The following is a 13,310-nucleotide window of genomic DNA, read 5'->3' on the forward strand; positions in this document are numbered from 1 at the left end:
CCTGAATTTATGGACGCAAAATGCCTTCCTTTCTTTCTGGGGTGTAATTTTACCTCCTTGATCAGATAACTAGCCACTGCTGTCCCTTCAAGTTGAGCTACTGTTAATAAATAACCCTACCTAGTGGCACCTACTGTTTGCCAACCAGGAGGCTGGGTTACTTGTATCTATTATTCCTTATGTTCACAATAGTTTTATCAGGTAGGCAATCTCTCCATTTACCAAAAGAGGAAAATGAAATTCAGAAAGGATAAGAGACATTCCTAAAGTCAACAAAACAACAAATGGCAAGAACTGTTATTCTGATTAAAGCACATAACTCCCATGAGATCAGACCCCTGTGAATCTGGCTAGTGTGAACTTCCTTCTCTGAACCTCTCAACTCTGAGAGAACTGATAGATTCAATAGCATTTGCCAACAGATGCCCTGAGGATACCATAAAGCTTCAGCTATCCCATAAAATCTCATTTGAAATTATCAGGCAATCAAAATTTTCTTATCACCTCCTCTTCCACATGATGGAAACAAATTGTGTCCTTGAAATTTCTATAGAGAGCTGTGGAAAGAAAAGCAAAGAGACCAATCCATTAGATGATTATAGCAGTCATTGTGTCAACCAAGCTTAATTGATGAAAACTTCAAATTGATTTGATGCAAACTTTAACACCGTCATTTGAGCTTTTCCAATGTACACTGCAGGTGCTTGCCTTCTTTGAATACAAAGGAAATATTATATGACTGCATAAAACATGTAGCATTTTGTTTTTAGAACCAACAGTTCTCTCTGCCAAATACAAATATCCCACTAATTGATAAACTGTGGTTTTTGGCCAGCTAGTATTTTATTTCTATAGTGTCAGTTGGTGGTTTCATGCATTTTATACTTTTATGGTTTGCTGGCACTGTTCACTCTGGGTATAGAGCCAATTCATCTATCAGAGCATCAGCGTGGATTGCTGGCCACTGAGCAGTGACATTGCAGCTCATATGCAGGTTTCAGAGAGAGGGGCCAATTATTTTGTGGTATTAATTTGCACTATATTTGCCTGTTACTGTTTAAAAGAGGGAAAGGTAAGCAATCTATAGAAATACAGCTGGGTTCAACCTGTGAGCAAATTTCTAAGCAACAACCCTTGAGCAGAGGAGCAGGGGAAGAAGATGCCATTTAAGGAAGAGAATGGAAACCTTTAGAAAGTCAAGTGGATCAGCAGTTGGTTAGTTACCAACAAGGCTAACAGACTGGGGAGAATTCTAGAAAATTGGAAATTTTGTAGCAAATTCATTTGTTCATCCTAGTATGATGTCACTTAGTTATACTTCTTTACTCAGAAATTCATTGTCAGGGATAAATTAGACCTAAGCTTAGCCAGTATGTATCGGTGATTTTGTAAATGTGGGTGTATATTTTTAGGTTGCCTAAGTGGAGTACCCAGATCATTCCTTCCTGAAGAACAAAGGATAATCAAACAACCATAACCATTACATAGTCTGAGTTAACATTTTAAAAATGTTCCCCTGCATACAAGGTTTACGAAATTCACGAAAGTTCTGGACTTCTCAAAAATTAGTGTCTATCAGCAAGGTAATCAACATGATGATACAAGATCTGTGCATAAGTATATCTATATTATCAAGATGATTCAGAGAAAAAAATCATATCCAATAAAACTGCCATTTCTGGGTGCAATTTGCAGTGTGTTAGTGTTGTTTTTTTTTTTTTTTTTGTATAATAACTTTGGTGTGTCCTAATGGTTCAGAAAATAAATCTTCATTATATCTTCTGAAGATCAAACACCCATCTGTCAGTTCATTACAGTGGCTGTAGAGAAAACATTTGGAAGGGATGATTTAACAAAAAGTAATTCTTTGCCAGAGAAAACTCCTCTAGTGTAGAGAAATAGAAGGGGTTTCATAACAGAAAACACAGAAGTTGGAAGGAACTCAGAACCTTGCCAGATAGGAAACAAACTTGGAAAAGCCTCCTTACGGTTAGAATAGAATGGCTAAGACAGCACATACCAGAGGAAAATGGAGAGCAGCAATGTTTAGAAGAACAATAGCTAAGTAGGCACAGCATTCAGAGATGTGTTGACAATGATCCTCAATAAGTATATGGCAGCCGAAAAAGGATGCATAATGGTGGGTGTTGGAAAAGAAGAGCCAGAGTTAGAGAGGATATAAAGGGAAGTCCTTTCCCAGAACCCAAGCTGTTGAAGACAGGCAGGGACTTATGCTCAGGGTCTCTGGTACCAAGAATAAGGAGAAACCATTCTAGTAGACATACTGTTTTTGCCTTCTTAGCACGCAGTCTCTTTCTGAAAAGAGCAACAGTATCTTTTGTAAATAACCCTTCCTTTTGCCATATAGATACAGATATATTTATATATATATAATAGATATGATAGATATATATATAGATAATAGATATAGATGATAGATATGGATATATAGAGAGAGAGATAGAGATAGAGACCAATACAGATGTAGATATAGATACAGATAGATAGATGATATAGATAGATATAATTATAGATAGATATAGATATAGAGTTGGGCTGACCTTACTTCAAGTCTAAGGGTGGGCACATGGCCCTAATCCATACAATTAGGATATCAGAGTCAGAGTTGGAGGTGGTATGGTAAGCCATGGTCAGGTATGGCCATGGAAAAACCCTAGGTATCATAGAAATTCCTTAAGCCTTGTCATTAAGTTCAGGAAAGAAGAGACTGCTAAGTGCCATCAGAGCAACAGTTTGAAGGTCCAGATATTATGCTTGGATCACTGCTTGCTGAAAAACATAATTATTGCCTTGGATTGTAGTAGAAGTTGTTTCTGAGTGTTGAAGAGGCTGGGAGAGTAAGAGGCATGTACTTCTCTGACCTAGCGAACATCTCCATAGGGGTTGCTAAGACTTTGGACCTGCCTATGAGCAAAACAAGAAAGTCACTGGGGAACCTCATCCACACATTTGCATTTTCATCCTATCTAGATGTTTGATTTTTGCCCCTCTTACTTGATGCTTTGGCAGTAAAGCACATTTGAACTGTGTCCAAGCTGGTATTACTGTTATTTCTTGAACCCAAACCAGATTTGGTGGTTGTACCTAGCACAGTCTGACCATAACATGTTAGAGACAATCAGAGCCAACTCAGGGATGTTGAGTGAAGTAAAAGGAAGAGAAAGAATCCCTACCTCTGTTATTTTTATAGCTGTAATCTTATTATACTGAAATTACTGGAAGAAATCATGCTACCATATTAGGAAATCCTACCTAAGAATAGAAAAGCAGAAGCAGAGTGGGAGATGGAGAGAGATCAGATCCTTATGACACTTAATCCCTTGCTTAAACCTAGCTATTTTTGAACTCTTTACTTATGGGTGACAAAAAGTTACATTTGATTAAGTTAGTGGTAATAGATAAGGACAGAGTAAGATAGGAAATACATAAGATGAAGATATTTTAATCTACCTGCTGAAATTATTAATATTATGAAAGCTGAGGCATCAGGAAAAACTCCATTCTTGTTTTTTAAATATATTTTATTGATTATGCTATTACAGTTGTCCCATTTTTTCTCCACTTTATTTCCTCCACCCTGTACTGCCCTCTCCCACCATCATCCCCCCACCTTAGTTCATTTCCATGGGTCATACATATAAGTTCTTTGGCTTCTCCATTTCCCATGCTATTCTTAACCTCCCCCTCTCTATTTTGTACCTATCGTTTATGGTTTTTATTCCCTGTACTTTTTCACCCATACTCCCCCCAACCCCTCCCCACTGATAACCCTCCATGTAATTTTTATTTCTGTGAATCTGTTCCTGTTCTAGTTGTTTGTTTAGTTCATTTTTGTTTTTCTTTTTCTAGGCTTGAGTATTGACAGTTGTGAGTTTGTTGTCATCTTACCATTCATATTTATCTTCTTTGGATAAGTCCCTTTAACATTTCATATAAAAAGGGCTTGGTGATGATGAACTCCTTTTGCTTTACCTAATCTGGGAAGCACTTTATTTGTCCTTCCATTCTAAATAATAGCTTTGCTGAGTACAATAATCTTGGCTGTAGGCCCTTGCCTTTCATGACTTGAAATACTTCTTTCCAGCCCCTTCTTGCCTGCAAGATTTTTTTTGAGAAATCGGCTGATAGTCTTATGGGAAGTCTTTTGTAGGTAACTGTCTCTTTTTCTATTGCTGCTTTTCAGATTCTCTCCTTATCTTTCATCTTGGGTAATGTAATTATGGTGTGTCTTGGTGTGTGCTTTCTTGGGTCCAACACTTTGAGGACTCTCTGAGTTTCCTGGACTTCCTGGAAGTCTATCTCCTTTGCCAGATTGGGGAAGTTCTCCTTTGTCATTTTTTCAATCAAGTTTTCAATTTCTTGCCCTTCCTCTATACTTCTGGCACCCCTATGATTTGGGTATCAGAATGTTTAAATTTGTCCTGGAGGTTCCTAAGCCTCTCCTCATTTTTCTGAATTCTTCTTTCTTCATTCTGCTCCAGGTGAATGTTTATTTCTTCCTTCTGCTCCAAACCATTGATTTGAGTCCCAGTTTCCTTCCCTTCACTGATGGTTTCCTTTACATTTTTCTTTATTTCACTTTTCATATCCTTTACTTTTTCTTCTATTTTCTGACCATACTCAACCAGTTCTTCGAGGATCCTGATTACCATTGTTTTGAACTCTGCATCTGATAGGTTGGCTATCTCTTCATCACTTAGTTATATATTTTCTGGAGCTTTTATCTATTCTTTCATTTTGGCCATATTTTTTGTCTCATCATTTATGTAGTAAGGGGTGGAGCCTGAGGTATTCACCAGGGCAAGGCAACACATGTGGCTGTGTTGTGGCACTGTATGTGGGGCAGGGGTCTGAGAGGGAACCATGCCATTTGCTCAGCTCTCAGCTAGCTAGCTTTTAGTCACTTCCTCTGCTACTGACAAGTAAATTGGGATTTTCTGGTGCTGATTCCTGGGTGGGTGGGTTTGCATACACTCTAGGACCATGTGGTTCTCTCCAATGGACTCTCCTATGAGGCTGGTAGTTTCTCTTGCTGGCTCAACTCCCATAGGTTTTTTCATTCAGAAGTGTTGAGGCTTTATTTCCCCACACTGGAACCCTGGGTTGCACAATGTGTCTTCCTCCCCAGTTGTTCTTCCCAGTTTATCTGCATGCAAATGTGGGACTGCCTGCTCTGCCAGCCACTGCCTCTCCCACCCTGGTCCTCCAGCTGCCACCTTGCTTGACTTCTCTCCAATCTGGCTGCCTATCTCCAACCCTCCTACAAGTCTGGATGAATATTTCTTCTTTAACTCCTTGGTTGTTGGACTTTCATACAGTTCAATTTTCTGTCAGTTCTGGTTGTCTTTTATTTTAAAATTTGTTGTTGTCCTTCTTTTGGTTGTGTGAGGTGGCAAAGTGTATCTAGCTATACCTCCATCTTGGCTGAACGTCATCCATTCTTGTTTTAACTAGCCTGGGAACTTAATATTTTTTAACTTCCCAGTCCTGTGCCAATGCCTGACTATACATCTGGACCTCCAGATAACCCTCTGATTACTCTCTGAAGGACTCGCATATCCATCCACTTGATATCCATTTTCCAGTCCACTGGAACTGACCAAAACAATCCTGGTACCCATCCTCTAGGTCACCTGGTATCCATCGTCCAGACTGTCTGACATCTGACTGTTAATCATTCTGGACCAATTAGGGCTAAAAATGCAGTACTGATAATTAAGAATGTACTTTTTACTATAAGAACACTGATCTCTTCTTTCTATTTTGAAATACTTCTGGGTGTCTGCCTAGATGTGTTCCAAGTGTCTAAACCCTAAGACCCTTGAATAAATCTTTATCACTTACTCTGTGTCAAAGCCACCAGACTCTCTTTTAGGGTTGTTCAACATAGTTAATTATAACAACCTACATGAGCAATTTTAACTACTTTTATAAAATGTGGTGTTGTGTTTTTCATAATAAACACTGACTAATACACCAACAATCCCTGCCTACAAAGCCATAAATGTTAATTGGCACATGGTTCTTTTTACTGTACTGACTAGTACCCCACCTGGTAATTCCCTCAGGATACTCCCCTTAAATATCTCTCCATGAAGGCATGGTTATCCATGATTAAAATATTTGCATACTTAACCCCAACTCTAAGTGACTAGAAATACCTTGCTTTGCCTTACTCTCCTATATGCAGAACAAGAATTGTATAGTGTGTAACTATTAACGTGAAAATTCCAGCTTAACCTACTGGCTGATTATCTACTGCTGCACAACAGTGTACTCTAAAATTTAATGACGTAAGACAACAGTGACTTAATTATGCTCTCGAATTGTGTGGGTCAGATATTTTGATCTGGTGGAGCAGGGATGTCTTGTTTACCTCTGATCCACAGTGTCTGAGACCCCAGCTGGGTAGACTTTAATAGGTGAGGTTAATTCAGTTGCATTATCATCTGGAGACCTCTTCACTCATGGGTCTGAAAGGTGGATTAAAGTAAAGCACCTACATGTGATCTGTCCATCATAGCAGCTTATGGGGAGGTGGAATTATTGAGATCACTCTGTTTTTTGTTTAGAGGGTGAGTTATACTTGGAGAAATCTAGAGACAAGGAGGCCATTTAAGAGACTGTGAACTAGTATCAAGGAAAAACAGCATTTACTTGACACAAGGTTTTAGCAAAGAAGAGAAGTGGCCATGGTAAGTACAGATCCTGTATATAGCTCTATCTTTGAATGTTCTGGGAAGTAAGAGCAATCAAGAATGTATCCTAAATTTTAGTTTTGAGTAATGGATATTAATTGGGAAAAAAATTCTAGAGAGGATAAGATTTTGGAGACGAATCAAGAGTTTTCCGTTAGACTTGTTATATTTGAGATGCTCATTAGACATCAAGAGGAAACATAAAATAGGCAATTGAATATAGGAGTTTGGTTACAGGGCTCCAAGAGTGAATGTTGCAGAAATGAGGCAGAAGCTGCTTCATAAGTCACATAGAATGCCTTCCACAATTCCCTATAGATTGAATCAGTCACAAGCCTACCCAGATTCTAGGGCATGGGGCATATTCACACTTCTATGGGAAAATGGTCAAAGAGTATGTGGGTCTGTTTTAAAGTCACCACATTCACTATTATCTTGGAAAATGTTGTGCAAAGAAGGTTAGCCTTTCTTTCCTAAATGTTATATTTTTATTGTATCATCAATATTGTACAGCCTCTGGACTAGCTGTGGATCCAGGTGTTGTTAGGGTAACCTAGAGAGGACAAAGAACTGCTCGGTTTTTATTTTCTTGTGTAGTTTAATTGATGATGTGGTACCCTGTGGAAACAGAGCTGTAAGCAATGTGATATCTCAAGCTTAGATACAAAAACCATTTTCACAAATGATTTCACCATTTTCACAGCTTAACTATGTCTCCAATATTATCATCTTTTGAAATCTCTTCTTCAGCTTACATCCTTACACTCAAAAAATGATACACATTTCACAAAGTGGAAGATGGGCATCAGCAGAGGAAATGGTTGGAGAGAGTAGAACAAAACAAATCAAAACAACAAAGCAAAAGAAAACAAAAAAATGCTCACCACGAATTTCAAGATATAGAACATTGTTTAACATCTTGTTTAATAATGATAACCTATTGAGGGCCTTTGTAACCTACAGAAGTCACTCATCAGTTCTAAGGGGAAAAAAAAAACCCACAGATGGATTCCTGATGTATTAGGTATTCCTGCCAAGGGTAGTACTCAGATCCAGATATGATTTTTACAACATCCAGCAGTCATACATTAAAAATTTAAATGAACAATAAATTTACATAAATTCTACACATTAAATTAAAAAAAATTGGAATGAATCTGAGAATTTTCTAGCTCTACTTGTATCACAGATGGAAACTAGAAGCGTATCTAAAATAAAAGAGGCTGTGAATTATCACCATGTGGCACCACCTACAGATAACAAAATGTGGACTGTTCAAAGACTGTCCACAGGACAAAGGGTTTGAACATAAAAACCAAAGTAATCTAAAGTATCTGCTGACCTCATGCTTCTTCATATTAACGTATGTTCATAATACTATTACTGATCCCAATTCTAATCTAGTATCTTCTCTATATGCCCTTCTGACATGAGCATTAAGGAATTTTGATTGATTAATTTTTTATCTTCCCATAGCTTCTAAAACTCAGTTATTTTTTAAATCACAATCATGAACACTGTCCAAATATATTTTGATTAAGATTCAAACTTTCTCAATGTTTTGTAGCATACATAACATTACGACTTTGTCCTCAAACTGCCAAAATTTTCAAGATCATAATCAACAACCTTATCTGGTCCCATTGTGCTACACTTCTGATTTGTTGCAATGAATGCCCTCAGTGATGCCATTTTCTTACTTTTCATTCATATAAACCTTCTGGACTGTGTCTGGAAGAGGCTAGAGGGCACCAGAATTTGATGGAGAGATCTGGAGTCCAACAAATCTCAACTTGAGTTGCTCAGAAGTATTTCGAGGTGAGTTGGCAGAACTAGTCATGGGAGAAATGAAAAACAAACACAAAACAAAACAGAAAAATAAAATTAAATAGCTCTGTTCTAGGGTAATATTTTCTTTATTTTGCTTTTCTCTCCAAGGAGTGCAAATATCTTGCCCAAAAGAACATACTGCCATTCCTGGTAAATTGCCAGAAATAGTCTCTGAAAGACTCAGAAAGCAAGCTTTCTATTTGTTTCTACAGAAACCTCAGCTTGACATGAGGTACTTCATAATACAGCAATCAACCAACACTAAAAAGACCTGACTCGTGAATCAGAAAGAGAGAGAAAAAGCAAAAGGCACATAGAACTACAGAAGAAATTAGAAAATATAACTCTTGGTACCTAGGCCCTGGGAAGGCATGTTGCCTTCCCAGTATGGAATTCCTATTTGTGAAATGAATAATTTCTCTTCTTCACATCAGTAGAATCCTGGTCCTACCCTCCAACCACCCATACAGAGACATCCCAACTGCTGCTTACTCATGCCACTCCCACCCATAACAGCACACTAAACCAGAAAGAAGAGGCTTGGTGAGTGCTCCTTGATACTGCCTATAGCAGAGTCAGCAGGGCAGACCTCACCCTACCTGCTCATAGGTGCCACTGCTCTCTGTGAGCACACACCCCTACTATCACTTTCACCTCTGCATCTACTTCTTCCTTCTTGCTGTGACAGCCACCTCTGTCCAAACTCCATGTTGCCCTCCCTAAGGTTCTGTTGTTAGGAATGGTCCTCAGAATGCCCCTCTATGATGGCCCACTGCTCCAGGAACCCAGATGTTTCCAACTCTGGCCACATTACTTCTCTCCATCCTATGTGGGTATAGCCCTCTGCTTCAGAACCCACTTCACACACACCCTGGATGTGTGTTCACCTACTGTACCAGGGATACAGCATTAGTTCCAGTTCAAGCCACACCACTTTCCCTTCTTACCACTCTGTGGCTAACTTAAGTCCTATCCCCATGCCAACTAATTCCCCACATACTGTATCAAAGACTAGTACCCTTTATATTCTATTGAGAATCTTGCAATATAGTGAAGAGACATCAGAGTTTATCTACAATGATAATAATACATTTTTCAAAGAAACATAAAGATGATGGGCATGGTGAACAAAGGCTCAGTCTGCAAACTTTGGAGAGCCAAAGGAAGTTTGCACACTGGATTCAACCATGCCTGGTGGTGAAATTTTGATGCAAAAATCAAATGCCAGCTTCCCTCTTTGTTGTGAAGTCTTCTATACATTGAAATGAACTGCTTTCAGGGCTTAAAACAGTGATTCTCAAACCATAATATGCATCAGAATTACCTGGAGGGCTCATTAAAACAGAGATTACTGAGTCCCAACCTTGGGACCTTTGATTCAGTAGATTTGGGATGGGTGGCTGAAAATTTTCATGTCTAACAAGTTTTCACACGATGCTGATGTTGTTGGTCTGGGGACCCCATGTTGAGTACCACCAATATAGAGGCTTAGCTTTTAGAGAGAGAGTCCTTGGTCTTTGGATAAAGGAGAATTTGTGGATTAAAAGAAGAAAATATGGTAGAGCTCTCCAGGAAAGAAAGTGAGGTACCCTCAAACTTTCTGGGTGAGAAAGAGGTACCCAGCTCCCCTAACTTTTGCCATGGGTGAATAGAAATAGGGTGGGAGAGTTGGCATACAGCCACCCCCTTAATCTTGACCATACCTGAGAACATCCTAGTGATCCTGGAAAGCTAGGCATTGACACAAAGTCCTTGGCTGTCTTCAGTGCTCAAAGCAGAAATCATGACACAGCAGCTTTTCACAGAGGGCACAGTGCAAGGGTTTTCACATCTTCCCCAGGCCAGTGAAATGCAGTTTATGTTGGTTGCATTCATCGTTAAGTTGAGGCTCAGACACTGTTTTGTGTGGATCACTTGCATGTTATTTTATAACACAAAGCATTTTCTTTAATTCTGGAATTCTATTAGGCTGCTTCTTTTTCTCTAAGATGGTGAGGGGTTCTTTGTAGATGATCATGGCCATTAAAATGCAGACATAGGCTCTGCCATCAATGAGCTCTGTTTTATGTAACAAAAAATGGAGCTTCCCCACATCTAACCAGGGCCTGTACCCAAGTTCTGTTGTGTCTTTAAGGACACAGAGCCTGGCAGCAGGGGTATGTATCTGTGATGTAGTCACCATGACAATGGACTTTGATGCTCAGAGTGATATTAGTTATCATGAAAACAAGGCTGGTGATTACTTTCTGTTCTTTTCCAAGAACAGAAAGTAAGCTTGTTTATTTGAATTGTATTGCTAAGGATCTGATGGTGAGATGTATAAAGTTTAAGTTGCAGGACAATAGAAATCTGGATCCAATGAAGGAAAAATTAACTGATAAAAGTGAACACCCAAACCTCTACTACCCATTCTCAAAATATTAGAAGCTCATATTACTCTCAGTGTGTTTCTTTAATTATTTGAAAGATGGCATAAACTCAGTCCAGTTTAGTTTGGTGCATTTCCCAAAGGTGCTGTGCCAGATGATAATGATACCCAGAAGAAAACAGCCAGTCCCTGCCCTCAAGTTCCCTCTGTGTGATTACCTAGATACAGATTGCTCCTCTGGCCTCAGGACTCATAGTTGAAAGTGCAGTGCTTCTTTAAGAGCATGGTCCATGGAATCAGAAACACAAGGTGCAAACCAAAAATCTAGAGCTCACTGGCTGTGTAGCTGAATGATTTGATTGATATCACTGAATCTCAATGCCCCACCTTTAATATAGGGATTATAATTCCTCACTAACAGGCTGTTAAAGAATTGATGAGAAAACATATGCAGCACTAAATACCGCACCTGACACAAAGCAAGAAAACGACAGCAATTTTCTTTCTTGACTCTTGTCCTCGAAGCTGCCTACCTGAAACTCACATCTAAAACAGAGAAACTGGTAGCTGTAAGTACTAGTTCCTACCTACCTGTATTTTGAAAACTTAATTGGGTGGAATATTGAAGGGTTTAAAGGTTTCACTATCAAGCCACTCGATGTCGTTACCATTCTGGGTCTGTAACTGGGCTATTGCTTTAAGATTCATATTCCTATTTCTTCCTAGATCAGTTGGGTTCCTATCATATCTCTCCCTTCATCCTATGTCTGATATCCCATCTTAGTTTTCTACTTGGTCACCCATGTCCTAGGAAGTACTGACAAGCCTATTCTTTTTCTTTTCCCTTCCTCTTATTTTTAAATGAGTTCTGCTAGTGTGGCCCCAGTAATGAGTTCTGATTCACTGACTCATGTGTGACTTCTCATCTGTCTCTCTCTTTTTTAAAGATTTTATTTATTTATTTTAGAGAGAGGGGAAAGGAAGGAGAAAGAGAGGGAGAGAAACATCAATGTGTGGTTGCCTCTTGAATGCCCCAAATTGGGGACCTGGCCCACAACCCAAGCATGTTCTCTGACTAGGAATCAAACTGGTGACTCTTTGGTTCACAGGCCCATGCTCAATCTACTGAGCCATGCCAGCCAGGGCCTCATCTGTCTCTTAATCTAATCAGACATATCTGCAGACACTGGGGACCACTGGTCTGTCTTACCCTCAGAGGAAAACTAGACTCCAGAATGTTCTTGCTTGTGGATCAGATAAAGTTCAGTTTATAGAGCATATTGGATAAGCTAGATATAAACTGGAAATCTCTGGGCTAGAATTAGATGACTTTGAGTCTTGACACCAACCTCCACTCCAGAGAGCCTAGCACCGTCACTGGAAACCTGCACTACCAGGCATGATTCATCGATCTATCCTGCCAAGGTTATCCTGAAGTTAAAAATAGGAACTATCCTATATACTGTATATTTTAAGTTTTGATGATAGACTTTGATATTGCCAAGTGCCCAGGTTCCTCCAAGCTGTGCAACATCCCTAGAATGTAGCCCTGATACAAAAGATTTGGTTTGGCTGAGATCAGCTGCTTGAAGAAGTAAGGAAGACCAGCCTACTTGGACATGAGGGCTCAATGTAAATCTCTTCCACACAGACTCTGGAAGTCCAGGCCCTCAAAGGAAAGTATATGTGATTTTGAAAAGGTTCTGAAAATGGGGATTTTTTTTTCCAGAAAATTCTATAGAGAGATGTATCAGCTACCTGAAAACTCAGATGTCAAGGGGCAAGTGTAAAAGCAAGGAAACTCATCACTAATCTTTGCAAAAGCCTGGAGAGGGAGAGAGGACTCCAATCATGGACTTTTGCAAAGACATGATTGAAACAGAGGTGTGCCACACACAGCTAGATACAATATTCAAATCTGAATTCAGAAGATGGGTCAGAATTGAAGACAAAATTGTATAAGGTCAGACTGTTGATAGTGTTTAAAGCCATAGTATTAGATGAGATGTATAGTGTATGAGTACTGACAGAGTGGCAAAGGTGTCTAAAAGAAAACTACATCTCTGCTCACAACACTTCTGACACAGCAAGCAGTTCTACAGTTCTCTGCAGACACCAACTAGGTGTCTTATAATTTAATTCACTTTTGACAGTGACAAGACTGGCCCCCAGTTCAGATGCTAGTTACAAATATAGAGTGCCCAGGATACCCACACTTCTATCCAACTTTGCTACAAATTGAGGGTTCCCACATCTCCCTCCTCGGACTCAGTAATTTGCTATAATGGCACATGGAGCTCAGAGAAACATTTTAGTAATATTTATTGTAAACATTTACTAGTTTATTATAAAGGACATGATTAATAATACAAATGAACATCTAGGTTATGAGG

The sequence above is a fragment of the Phyllostomus discolor genome, chromosome 5, assembly GCF_004126475.2.
Source record: "Phyllostomus discolor isolate MPI-MPIP mPhyDis1 chromosome 5, mPhyDis1.pri.v3, whole genome shotgun sequence".
Taxonomy (NCBI): Eukaryota; Metazoa; Chordata; class Mammalia; order Chiroptera; family Phyllostomidae; genus Phyllostomus; species Phyllostomus discolor.